The sequence below is a fragment of the Heteronotia binoei genome, chromosome 9, assembly GCF_032191835.1.
Source record: "Heteronotia binoei isolate CCM8104 ecotype False Entrance Well chromosome 9, APGP_CSIRO_Hbin_v1, whole genome shotgun sequence".
NCBI classification, from domain to species: Eukaryota; Metazoa; Chordata; class Lepidosauria; order Squamata; family Gekkonidae; genus Heteronotia; species Heteronotia binoei.
Genome location: NC_083231.1, coordinates 82,753,865 through 82,780,485, shown reverse-complemented (window position 1 = coordinate 82,780,485; position 26,621 = coordinate 82,753,865).

The following is a 26,621-nucleotide window of genomic DNA, read 5'->3' as shown; positions in this document are numbered from 1 at the left end:
GGACTAAAGCTAGTGGCCATTCAGACATCCTTGTGCTCTCTCTGGCAACTTAGAATGCCTGACTTCCTTCTTGCACACTTGGCAATCTAGATATGCTTTACAGGATTTCACTGATGCACTTGGCAACAAAGACAGTGTTTTGCTAATGGTATGAAAACTTGAATGCCCAAGTCTGCGGTGTAGGAGGTGTAAACATGAGTTGTGTGGGCACACGTTAGACACCTGATCTGTCTTAACAGGCTCACTCCCCACCACATACACATTATCAATCATTTTTCCCTGCATGAGGACCTTCCCACCTCTGGACACTTGACACTCTGTGTCAGTGAAGGTTATCTCAAACCCAGCTTTAGCTAACGAGCTAACACTTAACAGATTTGATTTCAATGCAGGAATGCACAACTCTCCTTCCAGATCACAACCAAGTACTGGAAAGCTTACCCGGACATTACACACCACCTCAGACTCAGATCCATCAGCGAGGTTTACATGTGATAACACAGATTTCTGAGCACTCTTAATCAAAGCCTTTGAGGTACAAATATGATTAGATGCCCCTGAGTCCACTAGCCAAATAGACCCCTGTGTAGTTGCTCTCGTTGTCACCAGCCTGGCCTGCTTACAGTTCACAGGTGTGGATTGGCTGGAAATGAAAGTGAAACCAGAAGAAGACGTCCTCTTCTGTTGTTTCCCAGCCTCTGGACAGAACCACTTGATGTGAGAAGCCGATCCACACCGATAACATTTCCTCACATGTAGAACAACTGAGCTGACCTCCTGCTGCTGCTGCCTAGCAACAATCCTCTGACTCGGCACGGCCCTCAGATCACTCTCACCAGCAGGTGCACTGGCTGCACTCTCAGAAAGGGATGTTGCAGACAGCCTGTCTTGGAAGTCGTACAAACAGGCACAAACATACTTCATGGTCAGAATTGTAGTATCCACAGATTCCAGAGCTGTGACGAAACTGAAGAGCTGTGTGAACTCTGAAGGAAGTGATGAAAGCAGAATGTATACTCTGTCATCCGCAGCCACGACCTTGCCTCTGGTTTCCAGCTCCACAAAACAGTCTGTGAGAGCCTTAATGTGCTCTCTCACACAGCCACCTGGAACCAGTAATGTGTGGTACATCCGGCGTGTCAAATCCATGAGAGACCCAGCAGTGGTATGCACATAAATTCCACGAAGTGCATTCCAAGCCTCTCTCGCTGTGGCTTTCCCTCTCACATAAATTAACTGCTCATCCCCCATGCTGAGGATGATATGTGTGAGAGCCTTCTGCTCCTGAGCAACCTCATCAGCAGTCAGAACAGCGGGGCGGGGGGGGGGGGGGCAGATACAAATGTCCACAGCCCTTCGTTCTTCAGGAAAAACTCCATATGTAGAGCCCAAACAGCATAATTCACTGAAGTTAGCTTTTCAACCAGTACAGCTAGTGGTTGAGCTATCTCTCCGGCTTCCACAGACAACTGGAATTCATCCTTCCCCTCGTCACTCACCGACAAGGATAGCAATACTCCCTCAGCAATTTCCTTGGACTCACTCATTCACTTCTGTGACAGCACAGCTCTTCTCCACTATCCATGAACCTCCACAGCCAGGCACAGACTTCTGGTCTTAACTGCACAGCACACGGACTGGGCCCATAATCCTGAAGGCTGGAATGTGTGCAGAGTGCTCCCAGAAATTTCCTATTGGTAGGAACGCCAGCAAGAAGAGCCGACACACCAGTTTCTTCCAGAACAAATGGTGTATTATACAAATTATTTACAAAAGTGAAGATATATACATACACAGTCCAGAGTAACAGAATACTTTGCCAGAACGTCAACCACATCGAGAGAGAAACATCCTAGTTACTCAGCTGTTAATATAGTTCAGTCCACCAGTCAGCTAATTCTGCTGACTCATTGTGACTCTCTTAGAAAGTCCAGTTATTACCAGCTATTGCATCAGCCACAGCAGTCCTGTGACTTCTGTCATGTGACACCTGTCATTTTGACAGTTCATAATCTAACCATGCTTTCACAGCAGACTATCATATACTAACACATCTTTACAACAGAAATAATGATAGCTGCCCTGAGCCCACCTCGGTGGGGTAGGGCGGGATATAAATCGAATTATAAATCGAATTAAATAAATAAATATTGCATTGTAAAAACAAGCTAATAATAGAAAGGTCATACAGCCACAACAAAAAATCCTCAAATTTAATCAGATTTTAAAATAAGCTCTTAGCTGACTAGCTGCTTTCAGCAGCCTGGAGGATGGCTACTTGACCAATGACCAGCACAGATTTTTGTGCCAATGCTCAATACAGGGGATTGGGATAGAGGAAGATTTACTATGAGATCCATTTCCATAGTTCCTGCCTCCTCCAGGGGTATTCTTTGCTGGAAATGAAAGTGAAACCAGAAGAGCTACTGCAATGGTTGCTTCTTTCCAGTTTCTCCTGCCTGACCCTTAAGCCCCCCAGCCCTATACTACCTCAGATATTTGCAAAGGCACAATGAGGTTAGGTTTTTACAGGTATGTTGTGACAACTGGATAGATTTGAGGATCTCAGGAACAATGCGAATACATTTGTGTGTACACAGTCAATTCTGTTCTCCCATACCAGCTGTTTCTTTTGGTTGACTGAGCTGGCTAAATGTTTAAATATAAACCTTTGGATTTGTGTTTTCTTCAGAATGGCTTTCACTCATTGGTTTAATTTTGCTTCCTATATTGATCTTGCCTAATAACTTGATCTCTGTCACGGTTCTCTTTTGGTCACTGATGCCTGTCTGGGACTGACAATGCTATAGGTGATCCTGTAACAGTTCTTAAACTTATTTCCCATTCTCTTCTTCAGCATGCTACATGATCCTTTAGGGAAACCAGTGCTGACTTCCTGCATAACATTTTCGCTTTTGCCCATAAAGCATCGATACCAAATGTCTAAAACGAGCAATATGTATGCAGCATTCCTTGTGTGTATGAATACTGTTTATCATCTCTTTGCAGACGGTGCTATGCTCAAGGTGACTCACACTGATACCTGGACGTACATAAATATTCCATAAAAGTCACACCTCAAGGTATACATAATGCATTACCAATTCTGAGTGGCAATGTGAACATTGCACATAAGTGAGCATCCAAAGTGGCATAGGATTGTCACAGCATTGTGAATGCTTAACTGGAATAACTGGAATGCAGACATTGCCTGGATTTTCACACAAGAGTCATATGGTAATTTATTTATTAGTCCTGCCACCTCTATTTATGTTATCACTCTTAAATGAAGTTCAAAGGAAAATTTAGTGCTTGTGGGTTTTGTTATAATGCAGCTTACTGGATGTGACATACAAGAGCTTGTGCTACTTTAAAAATGAAAAGTCATTTTCAAACTGAGCAAAGGATTCCAGTCTAGTGTATTTAAGTCACTGTAAGTCAGCGCCAGTGGGGGTGATAGCTCTGCTTAGTACTTGGATGGGAGACCACCAAGGAAGTCCAAGGTTACTACACAGAGGCAGGCAATGTCAAACCACTCTGAACTGTGTCACTTGTCTTAGAAAGTCTATGGAAATCACCATAATTTAGCTGTGATTTGACAGGGGGAAAAATCATTAACAGGGCTATCCTAAGCAGAATTACAACATTCTGAGCTCATTGACTTTGAAGTGTAACTCTGTTGAGACTTGTCCTGGCAATGAAGTGAATAAGTAATTTTGCCTTCAGGTTGCCAGCTGAGTTCTGGCACCTGGTGGCAATCTAGAGGGGGGCGAGGTGCAAATAGCCTAAATGGTCTAAAGGCATGGTGTCATTTCCTGTGCCATGATGTTACTTCCACATTCACACCAGAAGTGATGCCACAGAATCAGGGGCAGCCAATGAATGGTTTCCTACTGTAGCAGGAGACCTAACAATCCTATTTTATCTGTATTTTTATTAATCCCCAAACAGAATAGTCTGAGATTGCAGAAAATTAGTTAAGTGAATACAACCCTAACCACAATCTTCTCTGTTTCTGATAGGATTGCCAGTCCCCAAGTATGGGTGGAAGATCTCCCAACTTTGCAGGCTCATCCCCTAACACCAGCCAACTGGCCCGTGGTGGGAAGTCCCACCCCAACAGCCAGAATGTGCCTTTAGATCTCAGGCAGATTCAGAAGCTTGCAGCTGCTTCTGTTTTGGAAGGTATGTGTGTGCCTTTAAATCTCAGCTAGACTGAAGCTGCAGTGGAGGGGGAGTAAGCAGGAAGAGGTGTGTGTGTGTAAGAGAGAGAGGCCAAAGAGTCTGATCCCTCTGTTCTTTTTACATTCTTTTCAGAAACTGTTTGCATAGTAAAAAGGATAGTAAAGAGTAACTAGAACCTGAGCATGGAATAGAGGAAAACTCCACACCTTAGACCTCTCTCTCCATAAGTTGTTTGAAATACAGCAACTCCTGTGAGTAAAGCAATACCATTCGCCCAGGGAGATCATAAAAGTGTGGGTATGCAAACTATTTATTTTGCATGCTTTGTGAGTATGTTTGTACATGTGTGTGTGAGAGAGTTCATTTTTATTTTAATGAAAGTGCAGCTAATGTGGAACCATTTGAATGCAAAAAAGAGGAGGAAATAGAGACTGTATTCATGGAACTGCACTGCTGTATTATTTATTTATTTATTTTTAGGGAATGAGAAAGTCTCCGGGTCCATCCCCAAAGTTCCCAGATATTTCCTGAGTTGGACCAGGCAACCCTAGTTTCTGATTGGGTTCCCTTTCCTGGAAACAAAAATTCTGAATAAAAATTACTATCCTCATCATGTAACAATTAGTCAACTGTGAACAATTGGTCTTGGACAAGAGAGCATGTGCCCAAAGTGTTTTGGGAACATGGACATATTTTCTTTTCTCACAATACAAATCAACTTACAATCAGTTTTGTACCCCTTCTCAAAATGTGTGTATATGTAGGAAATGCATTTGGAGTTAACATATATGTTACATATGTGCCCCAGTTACAGGCCCGGCGCTGGCCTTTCCTGTGCCCAGGCCAAACTTGGCCCCCCACCCCCTTTGTTTTTAATTTTGTGCACGCTGCACGTGCGCACCTAGTGACATCACCAGAAGTGATGTCATCAGGTCATGCGCAGCCCCCCCTATTCTTGGCTCTCTCCCACTTTAAATTAGGAGAGGGCCGGGATCCCCCCCTCCCACCTTGCAAGACTTGCAAAGCCTCAGCAAGGGCAGGGAGACAACTAACAAGCTCAGAGCTGCTGGCTCTGAGTGCACTCACTCCCCACAGCTCCTGACCTCACCGAAGGCCGAAGACAGCGAGCACACTATGAGTGCGATCGCTGCAACACCACCTCCCCTGACTTTGCCACTGGGGAGGGGTGTGGCAGTGGTGAGGTCAGGGGGCAGGGAACTTTGGTGAGAGGAGACCAGGAGCTGGCGGCATGATCACAGCATGCCACACACCCCCACCCAGCGTGATCACAGCACGCTGTGCCCCCACCACCTGCGACGCAGCATGCTTCTTATCCTTTTTCTTCTAAGAATGTGTTGGAGGATGCTTTCCCCCCCTCCTTTCTGGAACCGGAGGGGAGGGAGAGCTAAGCCTTCTTCAGCACATTCTTAGAAGAAAAAGGATAAGAAGCATGCAGTGTTGCAGCTGGTGGGTATGCAGCATGCTGTGATTGTGCCGGGGAGAGGGAGGCGGGAGCAGAAGGGCCCAGGCACAGCCAATCACATTGGGAGGGAGGCACCCCTGTGGGAGCTGGCACCCTAGGCTGGTACCTAGTTTACTAACTCCCACGTGCCGGCCCTGCTTAGTTAAGATCACTGGGACACAAATTTAACAGTATAGATTCATATATGCATGGTTACATAAACCGTATATTTCCCTTGCATTTATACATTGATTTCTGATCATTTATTCAACTTTTATGAAGCTTTAGCTAATCATTTATTTTAAATGTAAATTTATAGCCATGTTGTAAAAAAGTTTACTCATAAGTAAACCTGACTGTTTAGTGATGCTTTCACCTAATCAAGTATGCATTGGATTGCAGCTTTCATCTGCCTGATTTCTGAAATAGATCCACTGCTGCAGCACAACTGTTCACAATGTTTATGATTTCAGCCATCAGCATGTAGAAAGCTAAGAAGTACTGCAAGCTTACAGTAAGTCTGAAGATGACAAAACCAATTTTACACATTATTGTAAATGAGAAAGGGGAAAACAGGAGAAATAGAACAAAAGATTAAAACCAAGAAAGAGAAGAACCATCAGCAGAAAATAAGCCTTATCAATTGCTTTCTTCTGATGAGATAGCCTAGTATTGCAGAATAAATACAAATCCAATTTTAGCATAATTCCATAGCCATTAATGAGATAAAGCCAGGGATTAATATGTTCTGAACATTTTAATGTTCAATTATACAGCAAATAACACAGCTTTAGCCTAAATTGCCATAAAGCTGAATTATCTTAACCCTTATGAATGATCTCAACCTGAACATGCTGTTATGGGGCAATAAAACAGAATCAATCAGATACTGTACATATGTAATATCTTTTGGTCAGTGTCATCAATTTTACATCTTTTTAAACAAATGTTAATATGAAGCCATTTTACCTTGACCTGGATAGCCCAATCTCACCAGATCTCAGAAGCGAAGTAGGGTCAGCCCTGGTTAGTACTGGGATGAGAAACCACCAGGGATGACTCAGGTTTCTTTGCTAATTTAACTAATTTCCTGGTCACTTTACATTCAGTTTTCTATACAGTTCTAAGTGAACACTCTCCCTCCAATTGACTTTCAAGTGGTGTCATTCCCTAGGGCTGAGCTAGGAAGTTGAGTTTTCTCTCAGTCCACCATCTGGAATGTATCTGAAAGCCATGGCAGGAACCAAACATGTCAAGTGTCAGAGGCAATGACTTTCTGAACTGGAAAAATAAGAGCAATTGGTAATAGTCAACTATGGTCTTATTTTCATTGCTAGGATAGTATGTATGTACATATGGGCTGTCAAGTTGCAACCGACATATGATGATCCCAGCCAGACCTTGAATTCAGCAGGAGTTTACAGGAGTGCAGCTCCTGAACCTTTCTGATGGCCTGCCCTCCTCTTCCCCACCTACCTTGTCCACTGAATAGTAGGTGCAGTTGCAAAACAATCCCTAGATTAGGAGAGTGGCAGCCAGCCAGTCACTAGGGGCTTTTCCACACCCCCAGCAGTCCTCATTAACCCCTGGAAAAGCCTCCGCCACCCTTTCTCCACTCATGTGATTTTGGATGGTGGGTGGCTTGCTGGCCTTTTAACTGTGGGGGGTGGTGGCAAAGAAGAGCCCCAAGTGAGTGAAGCCTGCTTGGGCTGTCTGGATCTGTAGCCAACCCAAGCAGGCCTTGCTCGCCTGGGGTTCTCCTTTATTGTGTCGAGTTGCTTTTAGCTGGTTGGGGGCGGGGCGGCATATGCTAATGAGTTATGCTAATGAGCTCCACCACCTATTTTTCTACAAAACAACCCCTGATAATATACCTTATTATAAATTAATGAAAGTTGAAGCCATGTTAGTGAACAAAAAGAAGAAGAATGTAAGAATTGAGACCTGAATAAAGATGGAGTCCAGTAGCACCTTTAGACGAACAAAGATTTATTCAAGGTATAAACTTTCATGTGTTACACAAACACTTCGCTTCATGGGAATGGTGGGAAATGTAGAAAGCCCAAAGGGATGGCAACAACATGTCAAAGAACTAGAGAACAAAGTGGATTGATAAGAGGAATGGCTAGTTGCCAGGTGATAGGCTCACCTAACCCCATGTGGACAAAGCTAGGTCACCCGTAGATCTTTGGGAAGATAAAAAAAGATAGTTAAATGGATAATTTAGTATCATTCCTACTCAGACTCACCCTATACAATACATTTTCAATCCCATCTTCTTGGAGATCATGAAGATTCTGTTCTCCCCTCAGTTAAATACCACACTTGCATTTCTGAGGAAATAAGGAAAAACCTGTGTGGTTAAATGAAAGGGAGTGTGCTGAGACCAACAATTGACACAGACATGAATGGCTCTGAAATTATTGTCAGCCTAATTGTGATGATTAAAGTTGTGATTTTAAAAAATGAAATGTATTGCTAGGCAATGATGCCATGCTTGATAGATGGTCTGTGGCTGGATGAAAGATTCATAATTAGATTATTCTTTCACCCTTTCTAGAAATGGGATCATGGTGGCAAGATCCTCTCTAGTTTAACAGATTCCTTGTAATGTTATTTATTTCTTGAAATATGTATACCTTACATTTTCTAATGGCAGCTAATTTATGCATAGAATCTACCTGTGCACAGAAATATATACATGCAGCTTTCCCTCATCTGATCAGGAACACTGCTTTTTGTGAGCAGGCAGTCATGCATTTAATTTTAATGAACATTCACACGTCAGGGTTTCTCATACCATGTGAACATTCATTGAATGCATATAAAATGTCCAAAAAGTAATAATAATAATATAATAATAACTTAATTAAACATATAAAAGCATATAAAAACCAGTCAGTTAAGTTAAAATACATAATTTACGTTACACTATATATATATAAATATATCTGGCAGCAATAAAACTGTTATGGCGCTGGTTCTGCCAGTTTAAGTAATCTTATAGATGGCGGTTCTTTGTACCAGGCAACTCAGCAGTCAGTGTTATTATAGGCTTGTCTAAAAAGGGCGGTCTTGCAGGCCCTGCGGAACTGGTCGAGGTTCCGCAGGGCCCGCACTTCCTCCGGGAGCTGGTTCCACAGTGCAGGTGCCGCAACTGAAAAGGCCTGTACTCTGGTGTCTTGGAGTTTGATCTCTCTCGGCCCAGGGAAGGTCATTTTGTTTTTACCCACTGACCTCAGTGCCCTCTGGGGTTCATATGGGGAGAGACGGTCCCTTAGGTAGGCTGGTCCTCGGCCATATAGGGCTTTAAAGGTGATAACCAACACTTTGTACTGGACTCGGTAGACAATTGGTAGCCAGTGCAGTCCGCGCAGCCCCGGCCGTATGTGCTCCCATTTCGAGAGCCCCAATAGTAGCCTGGCCGACGCGTTCTGCACCAGCTGTAACTTCCGGGTCCAGCACAGAGGTAACCCCAAGTAGAGGGCATTACAGTAGTCCAATCTTGAGGTGACCGTTGCATGGATCACTGTTGCGAGGTCGCGGCGTTCCAGGAAGGGGGCCAACTGCCTTGCCCGCTTCAGATGGAAGAATGCTGACTTGGCAGTGGCTGCTATCTGGGCCTCCATTGATAATGAAGGCTCCAGTAAAACACCCAAACTTTTTACCTGGCGCGCTGGTTCCAATGGTGCGCCGTCGAAAATTGGGAGAGCTATTTCCCCTCCCAGAGCGCCACGACCCACACAAAGGACCACCACAAAGTACCGTGGCATTTCCAGGATCTTTAATTTGTTAGTTTATCCTCAGCCCATGCATGTCTGATTAGACTGTATGAATGTCCATTAAAATGTTTTCATCATAGAATTATAGAGTTGGAAGGGTCCTGCAGGTTCAGCTAGTCCAACCCCCTGCACAATGCAGGAACTTCACAAATACCTCCCTCACAGTCCTCTCGTTTTGTCCATTCTATTGCTGGAGTCACGCGTTTATTTGTTTCTTTTATGGCATTTTATTGGCATTTATACAGTACTTTTAAACTACTTTCCTCGCCATATACATACTATATGCTATTTATACACAACTGATGCAGTATCAATGTTAAAATTGGTGCAAAGATTTGTTACAAGGAAAAATGAAATGACAGTTTTTGCATCAAAACAATTGGAATGCAAAATTCATTAGCATCTCTAGAACTGACACAGTAAGTGGATAATCATTGAGTAGAACTAGACCTACAGTGTGGGATAGTTCACATTCAAAGGCATGCATGATTTATATCAAAGACTCTGCACTCCATTTTGAAGGCCAATGGTGCTATAATGCAGTCACTTTCACATTTAGTTTCTTCAGGAAGTATTCTCACAAAAGAATCGATATGTCCTAATTTATGCTAACATTGAATGCCCAGCAATTATTAGTGACCTTAAGGAGAATTTCCATCAAGAAAATCTAATTTTCAAATGCTACTACTAATTTCTTTCTCTATAGAAGACATAAGGCAGTCCAGGCTACATTAATTTTCATTCTCTGCTGTAGTTATATGATGAATATATATTAAAGCTAATACACAAACACATTGAAGGTTAACCATAAGAAGGTGAATTTGAATTAGTACTTCTTAGTTATTCAAAGAGGTCTGGCATGCACTATAATACCACATGCTTCTTCTAAAAATATTTGCAAGTGTGGCAGCATCAGCAGTCATCACAGAGCAGACTCAGTTCCATTGGAATGTGATAAAAATGGCCATATGAATATGTCAGTTTAAGAAAAGATGATGCATCCATGTGAAGCACATCAGCTATTGAATTTGGAAGACCCAAAGCTTAGAATGTAAATTCAGATGGAAGGAACTACATCAGCCATTTTTCTGAAGGAAATGCTTCTTCAGGAGAGGGAAATTTACAATGGAAAAGCAGTTGAAAAGATTATGAACATTCTCACATCTACTGCTTCATTGTTCCAAATAGACCTCCAATCTTGCCCAACCTTCTGCAATGGATGTGCATATTTGTGTGTTTTTCAATCATCTTTTTAATCAGGATGTTATTAAATCCTCTCCTCCCCAATGTTCCACCTACTGATTCAAGGACAAAGAAGGCTTGAATTCTAAGTGTTCTTTCCACTTGTACTTTTCTTTGTGCATTGTGAAGAGTCTCGTCTCATTGTAGGCACTTTTTTGCTCCTTGAAATGCATTGCTTTTGCTTGAGCAGAAATGCCTAGCAGAGGAAAGTTGCTTTGCAGAGGAGGAGGAGAAGAAACAGAAGAAGAAGGCCATAGATTTATACCTCGCCCTTATCTCTGAATCAGAGTCTCAGAGCAGCTTACAATCTCCTTTATCTTCTTCCCCCACAACAGATACCCTGTGAGGTGGGTGGTGCTGAGAGAGGTCTCTCAGAAAGCTGCCCTTTCAAGAACAACCTCTGCCAAAGCTATGGCTGATCCAATGTCATTCCAGCAGCTGCAAGTGGAGGAGTGGGGAATCAAACCCGGTTCTCCCAGATAAGAGTCTGCACACTTAACCACTACACCAAACTGGGACCTCTGGAATGGATGAAGATGAGAACAAGCAGAAATAAGGTATAAGATCTAAGTTATGAAATGTACATGGGTGGGCTGAAAAACATTCATGATGACTTGAAGAAGACTGTACAGCAATGTGATCTTATACCCTGACAGGACTTCTTTCATCAATATTCCTCATGCCATTATTACTGTATGCACTGAGAACATTTTCATTACACTTTCAGATCTGAGGTTTTTGGGGATTTTTACCATGATTTCTTATTTGGGTAGGACATTACTGGTTTGAGATTCAAATCCATGTGGTTCTGGAGAGAGGACCATCATTTTCAATGGGAAATGCATTTAAGGACCTTCAAAGTGATTGACTGGAAGCACTCTGTGACTTTTCTCCAAAGGTTGTCTCTAAAACAGAAATGCTGTTGCTCAGGAAATCAGTAGAATCAAAGAAAAACATGAACACACGCTACAACCTGCTAGCAGCATCTGAAGATGAAAATCAACACATATTGTTCTGGAAGAGATTTTTTTTTAAATAAAACATGAGAGTTTCGGATTTGTGTTACCTCTCCACAAAGCATGGTAATGACTGGAACAAGTGATTTCTTTGTATATTTTCAGATTGTGAATACATATCACTACAGGCTATACTATTCATATGCCAAATACTTATCTGTCATATGAGTGATATATTATCATGCTGTTATTGAGTATGCATCCACAAGAAAGTAACATGCATAATGTTTAAATTCTGTCTAAAGGGTAATGTTGATTGGACTTTTTAAAAAGTAGTATTAACAGAAGGTATCTATAATACTGAACTGATGTGGGAAGTCCCACACAGTGTGCTGCTGGAACTGATAGATGGCTTGAATGCCATTTCCCTTAATTTCTTTTTAATAGGTTAAAAATACCAACAGGCCAGCCTTTTAAATTTTATTAGGGTGGGGGAAGTACCTAATTTATAGTACGTTTTAAAATGTAGCACTGATGAGAATCAACCCCTTTAGGCGATTAGCAGATTATAGGGTTCTAAATACCCTTTACATTAATTCATATTCAAAACTTCCAAACTAGTAAGTGTATTCTTGCAGATGTTATGTTAAAAAGAAAATTATTAAATGCTTGCAAGATAGGCAAACGATAGTATTTATCAGAAGAAGAAAAAATAATTGGCTGTTCTCATTTCCCCCATAGCATGTATGTATATTCTGGCATTTGGATTGGTTCAAATTGGCACAAAATAAATTAAGATTGCATCAGAAGTGTTGGGTTGGGGGGCTGGGGCGACGCCACATTAATGGTGGACACATGATCCGATCGCTCTCCCTCTTCCCTGCTAACTCCGGCACCTTCCCATTGCTGCACGCTATCTCTACCTCCCCAGATGACGGGGAAGACAGGTGGTAAGAAGACTCCTTTTAAAAAGAAAAATCCATCAGTCCGATCACTCATTACCTTGGCAATAGCATGGCAGCATGAAAACGCAGCTGGAGAGGCCTCTATAAACGTGGTGGTGGGATCTGAAAGTGAAATGCATGACCAGGCAGAGGATGACTTTATAGAATATATTATTCATCCTCTGTTCAAGCAGCAATGCAGGCCCTGGAAGCTTCTATGCTAGCTAAAATGACTGATAATATCAACAATATCATGAAACTGATCTCAGACCAACTGAATGCGATCGTGGCAGCCCTGAATGAAACAATGCAAGTTACAGACACAGCACTTAATTTGGGAATGATGCTCCAGGAGGAGAACCAGAAGATACAAGAAAGGCTCCTGGCTATTGAAACAGCACAAAGGAAAGCTAACCTTAAATTTCGAGGACTAGATGAGCATCTGGAGAATTCAAGCAACATTAAAAATTTTATGAGTGCTTGGTTGGCTTCTATTCTGAAATGAGGAAAAAACTCTGTGGTGCCTTTGATAAAAGCCTATCGCATTGGATCGGCTAGGAATCCAAATAGAATTGTACTATGTGATGCTATGGTGACTTTTCAAGATCCTAACAACAGAACTGATATCCTAAAAATGGCAAGGACAAATGGCTTTTTACAGTATCAAGACCTTAAAGTGCCAGTGTCCCCTGATGTATCATCTGAAGCCCTAGCAAGTAGAAGGGTTTTAAAACCAATCAAATCCAAGTTGAGAGAAGCAAATGTAAAGTATAAATGGGCCTGGAAAGGCTATCTGACTGTATCTGACTGGCGCAAAGGCAAGCTACTCAAAGCTTTTAATGAAGAGACTGGAATGCAACTCCTTTGTGCTTTAAAACTGGATGTCCCTGCAGACCTTCAGAAGAGGACAGCGAAGAGGAAACTGACATTGACACCTGAGAAATCAAAGCTAAGCAGAATCCCAGTATTCAAAACCCCATGAACAATACTATAAGCTCTAGATGATGTGACAAAAGGGGAGGGGAAAAGATGTTACTCCGACTGAAAAGTGGTTTTAGTTGTAACGTAACAAAATATATTTTTCTTTTTGATATAAATTTTTACAATGTGCTGGAGGGAGGGGAAGAGGGAGGTGAAAATGTGAGGGTCTAAGCTCTCTAGTAGACTGGTAATAGAACATCTAGAAATTTGATTTAATACTAGGAAGTGAAGTTTAAAATAGGTAGTTAATAAATTTAGTATTTAGATAAATAGTTTATTGTAGATTATATTAGACTAGATAAAATAAGAACATAAGAGAAGCCATGTTAGTGTCAGACATTGGAGAGTATCACTGCGTTTTTATGCTAGATGTATTCTGTAACTTGTTCCTTGACATGATTAACTCCATTTTGAATTCCTAATACTAACCATGAAGCAGAAGACCTTGCATTTCAAATGGTCTTAGAAATGTTACTAACCCATGCTGTGAACTCCTATGCATAACACTAACAAAGCAATAGGCCTTTGAAGATAGCAAGTCTCAAGGAGAGCCAGCAGGGCTCCTCTGTGAGAAAGGGAGCCGCAAGCGATAAGGAGTAGGGAAAGTGTTACTTCTGACATTAGGATGTGAGAATGTAGGATTGTTTATGAATGCTTTGATGTGAGGCCTTAAAACCCATGTATGTTTCAATGCTTGCTATCAGTTCCAATGACTGCCTATCCAGAACTTTGAGATATCAAATAAACACTACTACTTTTGCAACAAATGATGGTCCGTTTACTTTGAGCTCCAACGTCTGACAGTTAGATCAGGCCAATGGCCCATCCAGTCCAACACTCTGTGTCACACAGTGGCAAAAAATTTATATATATATATATATATATATATATATATATATATATATATATATATAAAAACACTGTGGCTAATAGCCACTGATGGACCTCTGCTCCATATTTTTATCTAACCCTCTCTTGAAGGTGGCTATGCTTGTGGCCGCCACCACCTCCTGTGGCAGTGAATTCCACATGTTAATCACCCTTTGGGTGAAGAAGTACTTCCTTTTATCCGTTTTAACCTGTCTGCTCAGCAATTTCATCGATTGCCCACAAGTTCTTGTATTGTGAGAAAGGGAGAAAAGTACTTCTTTCTCTACTTTCTCCATCCCATGCATTATCTTGTAAACCTCTATCATGTCACCCCGCAGTCGACGTTTCTCCAAGCTAAAGAGTCCCAAGTGTTTCAACCTTTCTTCATAGGGAGAGTGTTCCAGCCCTTTAATCATTCTAGTTGCCCTTTTCTGGACTTTCTCCAATGCTATAATATCCTTTTTGAGGTGCGGCGACCAGAACTGCACACTGTACTCCAAATGAGACCGCACCATCGATTTATACAGGGGCATTATGATACTGGCTGATTTGTTTTCAATTCCCTTCCTAATAATTCCCAGCATGGTGTTGGCCTTTTTTTATTGCAAACACACACTGTCTTGACATTTTCAGTGAGTTATCTACCACGACCCTAAGATCTCTCTCTTGGTCAGTCTCTGCCAGTTCACAACCCATCAGCTTGTATTTGTAGCTGGGATTCTTGGCCCCAATGTGCATTACTTTGCACTTGGCCACATTGAATCGCATTTGCCACGTTGACGCCCACTCACCCAGCCTCAACAGATCCCTTTGGAGTGCCTCATAATCCTCTCTGGTTCTCACCACCCTGAACAATTTAGTGTCATCCGCAAACTTGGCCACTTCACTGCTCACTCCCAACTCTAAATCATTTATGAACAAGTTAAAGAGCATGGGACCCAGTACCGAGCCCTGCGGCACCCCACTGCTTACCGTCCTCCACTGCGAAGACTGCCCATTTATACTCACTCTCTGCTTCCTATTACTCAGCCAGTTTTTGATCCACAAGAGGACCTGTCCTTTTACTCCATGACTCTCAAGCTTTCTAAGGAGCCTTTGATGAGGAACTTTATCAAAAGTTTTCTGGAATTCAAGGTAAACAACATCTATTGTGTCTCCTTTGTCCACATGTTTGTTCACCCCCTCAAAGAAATGTAACAGGTTAGTGAGGCAAGATCTTCCCTTACAGAACCCATGCTGAATCTTCCTCAATAACTCGTGTTCATCAATGTGCCTACTCATTCTGTCCTTGATAATGGTTTCTACCAACTTTCCCTGTATTGAAGTCAGACTGACTGGCCTGTAATTTCCTGGATCTCCTCTGGAACCCTTTTTAAAGATGGGGGTGACATTTGCTACCTTCCAGTCCTCAGGAATGGAGGCAGATTTCAATGAAAGATTACAGATTTTTGTTAGAAGATCCACAAGTTAATAGTAATAAAATAATAGGAATATAGTAATTGATTGTAGTAGTAGTAGTTAGTTTCATAGATTAGGGAAATAGGAATAAATAAATAGGTTAAAGTAGGGAATAAATATTAAATAAAGTTCATTGTCTAAAATTGATAGGCTTAATATTATAAGGTATATATTAACAATAGTATTAGAATTGATAACTGACAGATAGAAATGGCTGTTTGAATTGTTACTGACAGAGTTATTACTGGTATTTATTTTAGAGCTACACAGTTCATTGGTTTATAAATGGAATAACCTGTAGTTGCATAGAAGGTTAATAAGTTACTTGTTGGAATGGTTCCAAAACTTGAAATTTTATCACTCAATGTATGTGGCTTAAATAATGTCATTAAGAGAAATGCATATTATCCCAAATAGTTAAAACTAAAGCTGATATAGTATTACTACAAGAAACACATCAGCATTCATCCGACATGCCAGTGTTGAAAACCCAATGGTATCCTGCATAATATCAGACACCAGGAACCTCTAAATCTCATGGTGTTGCCATATTATTTGCAAAACATATTAGATTGGAACTCATTGATAGCTTGCGGGATGAGGCTAGCCATTATATTTTTGTTAAAGGTAAATTGGAAGGGCAAAGCATCACAATTGGGTCGGTATATACCCAATTGACAATCAGCTTTTGTTTATTTCTGAGATGCTAGAAAAATTGGACTCTTTTAAGGAAGGAGAGACAATCATAGGAGGAGATTTTAATTACGTTTTCAATAAATATTTGGAGAGATCACACTTACATAAAAAATTCAACCCTAAAAGAACTTTAAATACAGGCTTGGATCAAATTATACATCATGGACTACATGATGCTTGGAGATGTACTCACCCAACTACTAAAGACTATACATTTTACTCTCCAAAGTTTAATTAATACTTGAGGATTGATTTTATTTTATTATCTCAACATTTATTAAATAAGTTATTGCAATCCCAGATTGGCTTTAGGATTTGGTAAGATCATTCACCAGTCACTTGTTGCTTGAAAGGTTTAGAACAAGTTTTTTTTTAAAATGGTCTTTGAATAAATCACTTTTAATTAATTCAGTACATAAAGAACAACTAGAAGAAGGTATCTAAATTATTTTGAAGAAAATATTACACCAGAAGTCTCGCAACAAACAATATGGGATGCAAGTAAGGCAGTCATGCGGGAATTAGCTACATCATTAGCTAGTCACCTAAACAAAGAGAAAAAACAATCAATTAATATTCTACAACAAAATATACAACACCTAAAGAACCTGCATAAATAGACAGGTAGCAAGAAAATTTACAAAAAATTAATGGCAGAATGTCATATATTGGAACTGACAGAAAACGATTCAATTAAAAAAAAAAAATCTGTACACCAAACAAAAATTTTGGCAAAAAATGCCCCAATCGTTGAAATTACTGACATGGAAAGTAATTTTTTTAAAAAAATCAGTAAATCATATTTTTTCTTTAAAAGATCACTCTTTTAAAGTTGTTATGAGTTGGTTAAAATACAAAAATAAACTGATTTCTGAGGTTTCTCTAGCATCCTCTTATCTTACATTGACCAAACCTGGTTCCCCCTGGCAAAGACCAAAACTCAATTTTTAGGTCATGGCCACAGGCAGGAACATGTAATTTAGCAGACTTTTTACATAAAGGAAAATTTGCTAACAAAAATAATTTAGAAAACAAATATGGTATAAACATAAGATGGTACTCTTATCTATAGAGTAAGCATTTTTTGGCTCTAATTTAATTAAAGAGGCCTTACAAAGACCCCAAACTGATTTTGAAATTATGCTAATAAAAAAGAAAGACAATTTAACTGGAACACTCTCAAAAATATATAAGACTCTCAAAGCTCTGGATAGTAGTAAACCTCTAACATATCAAACAAAATGAAATTCTGAGTGTCAAAATAGACTATCGGACCAAGATTGGGAAAATATATGGGCTTCTCTGAGTTATACCTCACAAATATATAGCATAAAATATCAAACAATAAAAATAATGATGAGATGGTATATACCACCGACAAATTTAAACCATATGAGACCAGAAATCACAGCTTCATGTGTAAAGTAATGTGGGATGCAAGGAAGCTATGGACATAGCTGGTGGTCTTGCCAGTTTATCAGACAATTTTGGTTACAAACAGCTCAAGAAATCCAGGAAATCACTCAAAGGGTCATTCCATTTTATCCAGAGGTATTTTTGTTAGGGAACTGGTCTGATCTATTGCACAACAAGCAAAAAACAGAGACAGTACACATTCTCTTGTCAGCAGCACGAAATGTTATAGCTTTCCATTGGAAAGACAAATCAACACCAAAAATATTGGACTGAAAAAATAAGCTTTGGGAATATTTTGTTTTGCAAAATATTTCAGTTAATGTTTCTAACTGTATATCAGAAACTCGAGAAGATAGATTTATTGCCACCTGGTTTCCTATTGTAAACTATCTTAATATGAAAGAGGTTATTCCTAAGAACAAAATTTATGGAAAAAATGCTGTATTTTTAGTTATTAGGTTGGTTTGAAGCCTTAAGTCAGCCTACGAATGTTAGGAACAGACAGTGAACTGTAATGTTTTGTTTTGGTTTTTTTGCTATTATATAATGATTTGTTTTATAGTTGAAATGGGTATCTTGTGTAATAGTATGGCTTGCATTAATGGGCTTTTTCTTTTACTATTTTATATGCTTTTAAGGCAATCAATAAAGTTTTTGAAAAGTTAAAAAAATAAGTGTTGGGTTGTACTCAAGGTGGAGACTTCACAGCCTTACCTTTTGTGCAGGGGGGGGTGTTGTAGAAAAGGCCCAGCAGGAACTCATTTGCATATTAAGTCACACCTCCTGACACCAAGCCAGCCAGAACTGCATTCCTGTTTGTTTCTGCTCAAAAAAAGCCCTGCTTTTGTGCCACTCCAAGCTTGGCAGATTGAAATCTGGGTTTCAAGTGTTCCTTTTATGGCACAGTACATCTTTTGCTTACACAGGCAGCCAGCTGTTTCAGCAATGTCATTTATGCTGCAGAATCAGCACTCTGCTTGTCTGTATTGCTGATTTCTGACTACTAGTTCCTGTCTCAGAACTTATTCCTCACTCTGAGGGGGTTGATGGGCTCCTGACCTCTAAATCCAGCCAACAGAACATATGCACAGAAGCCAAGAAGATCAGAGCACCTGCTCCGGCTGCAACGCCACTGAGGATGTTCTCCGCAGCCTAGAAGAAACGTCTGGAAGAAAAACTTTCTTCAGTAGAACACGGCACTTGAGCCCGAAAGATTCTATAAACCCGAATGATGTTACCAGCCATGAAAACCTGAAATCTTTGACAACAGAACATACTTTGCATGAAGACTTAACACGTGTCCATAAATGTTAATATGTAAAACATGGAAATGAAAGCTGACAGGAAATACGTCTCAAAAGTATTAAGTCTATAATAATAATAAAAGATAATATCTTTTATTAATAATAAAATAATAATAATAAAAGATAATAATAATATCTATCTGTCTGTCCATATGTGGCACATGTAACTCAACAGAAAAATGAAGCTAGGAGGCTGCATATTGACCATTTGGCTTCAGGCTAGAGTTGTAATACTAATCATGTAGCACATAAAAATATCTTGGCCCACATGATCTGCAAAACACACACACATTCTGCATTTTTTGCATTGGACATTATGGCTGTCTCTTTCAAGCACAACTCATATGAAAATAAATCTAGGCATGTTAAAAAATGACACCTGGTTTCTGATAATGATGGGAGTTGCAATGCCAAAAATAAGGGAATTAAGGACATCTTGGCTCAGGTTATCTGCAGAAGCCCTCCAAAGCTATTTGGGGTGGGAGCTAAGGTTGTTTGTGGAAAACATAATTCATCAGAAAATAAAGCTGGTCAGTGACATCTAGACAATCAAGGATTTGCAGTCACCCAGACCTCCTTTATTGACCAAGCCTACTTTCACTTTAGTGCCATCTTTCTTGAGTTCCATGTTTTCACCACATTTTTTCCTGCTTTTCAGCTCACTGTCTACTTATTGCTCTTCTCTTTAGCTACCCTGTCTCTTGAGCAGTATCCCAGCACCTCTTTCTTATCTGAGTAGCACCATATACTGTGGCATTTCTTCAGAACATTCTGATTAGTCCTTTCTTGTCTCACTTCTCTGTGTCCCTATCATCATCATCATAGACCTTTATTGGCATTAATATAAGGATACAGTATACTTTAAAACCAGCAGTGACACTATAGAATATAATAAAAAATTATATAATATAAAACCAGCAAAAGTTAAATGACATAAAATATAATAAAAATATAATATAATAAAAAACCAGCAAAAGTTAAATGGCATAAAATAGCTGTGGGCTATGCATGAATAAAAGCCTCTCTGATTCGGATCGCAACCTATAAAAAACAAGCAATGTGAGTAGTGACAAAGTTGTGTTTCCCATGGAGTAAAAAGTGGACCTTGGCATTATCAGAAAGGCCTTGATGGTCAGAGAGCAGAGCATCTAGGTATTTTACTCGTGGGCTGCTATAGAAAGGGCAGTCCAGCAGAACATGAGGGACTGTTTCAATGACTCCTTGGCTACAAGGGCATCGTCTAAGATTGCGGGGGGATTCTGTGGTATCTTCCGGAGAGGATGGCCGATGGGAGTGCATTAAATCTAGCCAGCATGAGTGCTCTTCTTTGGTGAGGATCAGTTAAAAAGAGGAAATAGGAAGCTAAAAGCCCAGGAGTCTGGGATAGACCCAGATAGCTTGGGGAGCAAGTTTTCCAAGCTGCCTCAGTTAGACGTTGCAACTGGATGTCTAGTAATCTGCGTTTGATGGATTGAAATACCGCAGGAGCAGAGGATAGGTAAAATGCATCCAAGGAAATTCCTATGGATGTGATTTTCTTTTGGATCAGGGTCAACCATTTGATCTGTGTCCCTGTCATTTTCTTCATACATTCTCCACAAATCCTTCTTTCATGTCGCTCTTTCTCATTCCATTGGCTACTCTTTACCCTTCCTTGAACATCTCTTTTTATTTCCTGTACATTAGCTTCTTTCTCACTCAGGAATTATTCTTAGTGCTCAAGGCTCTAACCAAGCCAGTTTGACAATCTGACAACTTTCCTTTCCCTCATAAAACTAGACAACAAACACTTTTGAGCCAACACAACAGTTCAGCAATCAGTGTCTGATATTAAATTCCCACTAAGGATAATTTAGTGGAGCAGAAAGCACTGAATACTTTCTTTACAACATTGAAGAAAAAAATTATTGGTTCTAGGGATGGGCATGAACTTGGAAAATGGTGATTCATGGTGGTTTGTGTTTTGTTGGGTTCCATGAACTTTTAACTTTTCCATTTGCCAAACTGGCTTGTGTGGCTCAGGAGTTAGGGAGATAGTAGAATGGTCCTCTTACAAGTGAGAGACACCAAACTCACAGGGAGTCTTCAGCAGGCTCTCCTCCACCTGTCCTCCCAGCTGGGAGAGCTGTTTTTTTTTTTTTTTTTAAAAATGTTCCACTGTGTGGGAGACAAAAAGGAGTCCTTTAAAGCCTCCCCTTTAATCAGTCAGCAGCAAGCAATTCCTCTTTTCCTGTCTCTCATTTGATGATTAACTCCTTTCACTTCCTGCTGCAAAGTAAAAACAGCTGAATCAGGGTGTGGTGTATATATACAATCTTCTCCCATAGAGCAGAATGGGAGCTCCAGAGCTGCCAATCAAGTTATGGACAGTTACTATGGGTGTTTCTAGGGTTCTCACACAGGGAGATTTCCCACACAGCTTACCGAGGAGCGAAGTCCCTCCTCACTGCTCAGTGTCTGCTCGGATTTCCCACCAACTGCTCCGTGGATTCAGGAAGTGCCGCACTTTTTGCGTTGCTAACGTAAACTAGGGTTTTAGCGATTTCCATTTGAGATGCACCCACTTTTCGGACCAAAGGGCAGGATTAGGTGGACTTCTAATGCGCTATAGTAAGACAATATTTATAGTCTCATAGCATTAAAATGTAGCAGCCCTAATGGCCTAGACCAGCCTGATCTTGTCAGAGCTTTGAACCTAAGCAGAATTGGCCTCAATTAGTACTTGGATGGAGACATCTAAGTGCCCTGACCTTGATGGCCAAGGCTAGCCAGATCTTATCACATCTCAGAAGCTAAGCAGGATCAGCCCTGGTTACTTTTCTGATGGGAAAGTATGAAGAAAGTGCAGGGTTTATTACCCAGAGGCAGGCAATAGCAAACCACCTCTTGCCTTGACAAGCCTATCATGTCACCATAAGTTGTCTGTGACTTTACAACATTTTCCACCCATTACATTGCATATATATAAAAAGCATGTCAGGGGTTATCTGCTTTGTGCTATTACTCAAGTCCTTCTTGAGTCTCAGTGAAAATGGTGAACTATAAATAACCTAAATAAAATAGTCAATTTATAAACATTCAGGATTATTATCTGTTCTTTCAATACATTTGAAATGCAACAAAATCACACAATGAAGTAATTAAAACCAACAAAAACAGTGTCTAGAGTTCCAGGTAACTTAATTTTTAAACATACATACCTAATCAGCTCAGGTTAAATCTCTGAATATATATCAGTACCCTGGGTTTGAAGATACCATGAATCAGCAAATGCAAGAGAAAATGGGAAATCAGTTCTAAATCTCACCAAAGTTCATCATTACATTAGTTCACACATAAGATACAAGTAGTACAATAAAAGGAAGCTTTAGTAACTAGAAGAGGAAAGCAATTCACTGAGCAGCTATTATCTATTTTCTGAACAAGATATGGGGAGCTGATATGCATACAAGGAAATACAATGACAGATTATTCAAGTCCTAATTGTGCAAGTGCAATCAAGTACTTGTTCATGCTGTTCAGAACATGACAATACCTGCTAACAAGGCAATTTTCAGTTACAACACAACTTTCCAAATCAAATAAGCTGGTAACTATATTTCTTTGTAGGCTTGAGGCATAATAATTTAGGAGGAATCCTGGAGTCCAACAGTTAATCCTGCTGTCAAATCTAAACAGATGGTGGTGGATGTTTCTTGAATGCAGACTGCCTGCTTTTGAACTGAAAAGGCAACAAGCGAATGGAGATGGCTAGGATTTTCAAGATGGGAAAACCATATGATCAATCCACAAGATGTCACTCTTTCTCCAGAGAAATAGGCTGGATGGTAGGTTTCTTTTTCCCAGGCTGTAAAATGAGATAAGAAGTACTTGGTCAACAACTAAACTCACAATGCTTTGCTTCTGTTATAAAGGTATGAAGGAGAGAGGGGGTGTGGCTCAGTGACAGAACTTCTGCTGGTAAAGGTCCCAGTTTGGTCCTTGGCATCTTCAGTTACAAAGATTGAGTAGGAGAAGAGGTGAAAGACTTCTACCATCCTCCAATCTGAGCAAAAACACTGACCTTGATAGACTAATGGTCTAATTCAGTTTAGTGCAATTTCATTTCCTGGATTTTTCTGTACACACAAGAAGAGCCAATAGATTAATAGACACAATGTCCAAGTGTGGTGCCAATCTACATTACCTCTGGCCATATCAAGAAGTTACATCTTGATTAACTTATTACACAAAATGTTATTCAGAAGAAGCTGAAGACAAGGAACATTGGAAACTTCCTGCTCTTCACACTGTAAATACAGATTTCAATATAAATCCTCTATAAGGCATATCACAGCTCAGGTTCTTAGTATACAAGACCATTTCCAATTTGAATAATTGGTAACTTGATTCTGAATATGGATCAACTATGTGCAATAATGGCATAATGTTATTCCGTAAAATGTTGCATTAGAGTAGTTTTATTGTGCCTCATTTAAGCCACCATTTTATAGGGTTGTAAGAATTCAGTTTTGCTTTTCACAAGTATCAATGTTACTCCAAGTGAGATACTTCCAAGTGAGTGAATTGTTCCTAATTAAGATAACCTTTTTTTCTGCAAATTTTGCAGCCTCACTCCAGCCTGAATAGTCTTTATCAAATCTGAATAACAATTCTAGTTTTAATCAGATATTACTTTGTGGAAATTTTTTTTTAAAAAAACTACTTTCTGAAAATAAAAATCTGCAAATATTTTTCAATAGAAGCCACACTGAAGGGGAAATTAATCCCATTTCTTCTCCCTGTCCTGGATATCTGATCTTTTTATGACTCACCTGAGCTTATAAAATAAAGTATGTTATTTCTTTTGGTCTGAGGAGTCCCTAAAGCTTATCCATCCCATGCCAAGAAATCTGTACTGGGTAGCACAGGGAGCCATTTAGTACAGATTAATACTGCCTCATTACTTAGTTTGGATGTGATAGTAAAATTGTCTCACTGATCACTGCCAAACTTTCCAATCAAGGATCACTCTATTTTGAACAGCATGGCAATCCTCTTTTCCAGTAATGAGCTACAGCTGATGTCAATTGCTACCTGCTGCTGACTTTGACGGATGCTTCAGGCTGCATCATCAGCTAACAGAACTGAAGGGGCTCAGCTGCTCTCTGGAAGAGAAAAGGATCACCTGCTGAGTGTCAATCAAGAGGGAAAGAGTGTGCGATGGGCCTCAATACCGAACAGCTATTGAAAGGTCAAGATCGAGGAACAATATAAATCAAGAAGGACTATGCAGCCAGAACTGACAAGCGATATTTTGCCGGGAGAATAATACTTGGATTCCTTTCCCTTTTTTCTTTGGGATATTGACTATCTGGGGCTTCCCATTGCTATGGACTTTTAGGATGGAATTCAGGCCACGTGAGCAACCCATTCCCAAGGTTATAATTTCATGCTTTTGGTGATTAACTGGTCTTTGTGGAATTCCTTTTTTAGTTCAATTTGTATTGTAAATAGGTTTCAATGTGACATTTATAGCAGCTAATCACTCTGTAGACCCAAGTGTGGCAATCAAGGATTTTTTCTGGGGGAATGCAGTGGAACAGAATTCCGAAACCTCTTTGTGGAAACAGAATTCTCAAATGTTTAAAAGTTCATGAGGGGCACCTGTGTGTTTCTCCTTCATTTCTCCCTTGAGAGTCCTGGCACTTCACCCCCCCAAAATAAATAAATAAAAAAGCCCTGGATATAATAGTAAAGAAGAATACACTCTTCTGGATCATTCTTTCCTTATTTAAGACTTGTGCATTTTAGGTATGAAAATGCTATTGGAAACAAGTACATTATGAATAATCTAAATAGGGTTGCCAGCCTCAAGATGGGGTCTGGAGATCTCCTGGAGCTGGTGGACCTCATATTCCTCCTCGTTATCAACCAGGACAGGTGGAGGCAGTGCTGGAGGTGGCGGTCGAATAGGATCCTGTGGTGTAGCAGGAACAAGGAGGGACCGGTGGAAGACCGGGTGGATGCGGAGGGTGGCCGGCAGCTGTAGATGGAAAGCAACAGGGTTGATTTGGTCGGTGATCAGGTAAGGCCCCGCAAAGCGAGGGTCCAGCTTGCAAGATCGGCCAGGCCAATGCAGGTAATGGGTGGAGAGCCAGACGTGGTCCCCGGGATTCAGTGGGCCCCCCCAATCTCAAGCTGGCAGAGATCAGCTCCGCTGGAGAAAATAGCTTCTTTGAAGGGTGGGCTCTATGGCATTGTACTCTGCTGAGACTCCTCCCTTTGTCAAGCCTTTCCATTTTCTTTCTAATTGTTGCTCAAGGCCTTCTGTTATTTACTGCTTAGCTGGCCTGGCAATCTGGCATGCTGTTGTTTATTACCCAGGATGGTTCCTGTTGTTTCTGCTTTGGAATGTGAGATGTCACCCTCCCTGGTTCTCAGAGTTCTTATCTGTTCACAGGTCCCTGGTAGAATGCTTTGTAGTATAGAATTATTGTGTTATGTTAACCTGGTAACCTTTAGGTTTGAATGTTGCCACCATTTAGTAACTGTTTATGCTATCCTATATAGTGATTGTGTAGCTGGTATTTCCTCAGTCTTTTCACTGACCATGTCAGTGAAGCATCTCCTGAATTCTAATAAATTAATCTATTTGGAATAACAAAGGATCTCATTCTTGGAATATCGGGGCTTGACACCCTGCCCTCTACCAGATCCACTCCTAATGTCTCCAGGTATTTTCCAACATAAACCTGTCAACCCTAAATCCAAATGATCAGCCTGTCATGTGAAAGATAGTAACCAGGTTTGGAATAACACATTCATCTGGAAGGAAAACTCATTCTTGTGTGACTGTCACATACTCAGGATGCAGGCAAGCAGGAGTCCAAAGCCAGTCCAAGGTCAAAGTCCAGGAAGTCAAGCAGGAGCCAAGTCACCAGTGCAGAATCACAAACCAGAATCAGAAGTCAATGTCCAAAAGCCAAAAGGTCAGGGTGCCAAGGAAACCAGGCAGGTCAGGATCAGGAAGGAGCGTGGATGCAAACCATACAATAGACTGTTGCTTCCACAAGGTTACCCAGTCCTGGGTAGGAGCTATATAGGAGCCTTAATCAGCCTGCTTCTTGGGTGGCAATGACTCTGCTAGAACTCAGGGCTGAGAGATCTGAAGCATCGGCGTTCCTCATGTCTTCGCTCTGAAAGTTCTTTCCGGAGCCTGCTTTGAACTCTTGAGATGGGAGGAGGAGAGCTTGGAGGAGATTGATCATCAACAGCTGACACTGGTGTCTGGAGAGTGATTGATGGGCCAGCTGCTGTTTGTTCAGCTGAGGAACTGGCTGGCA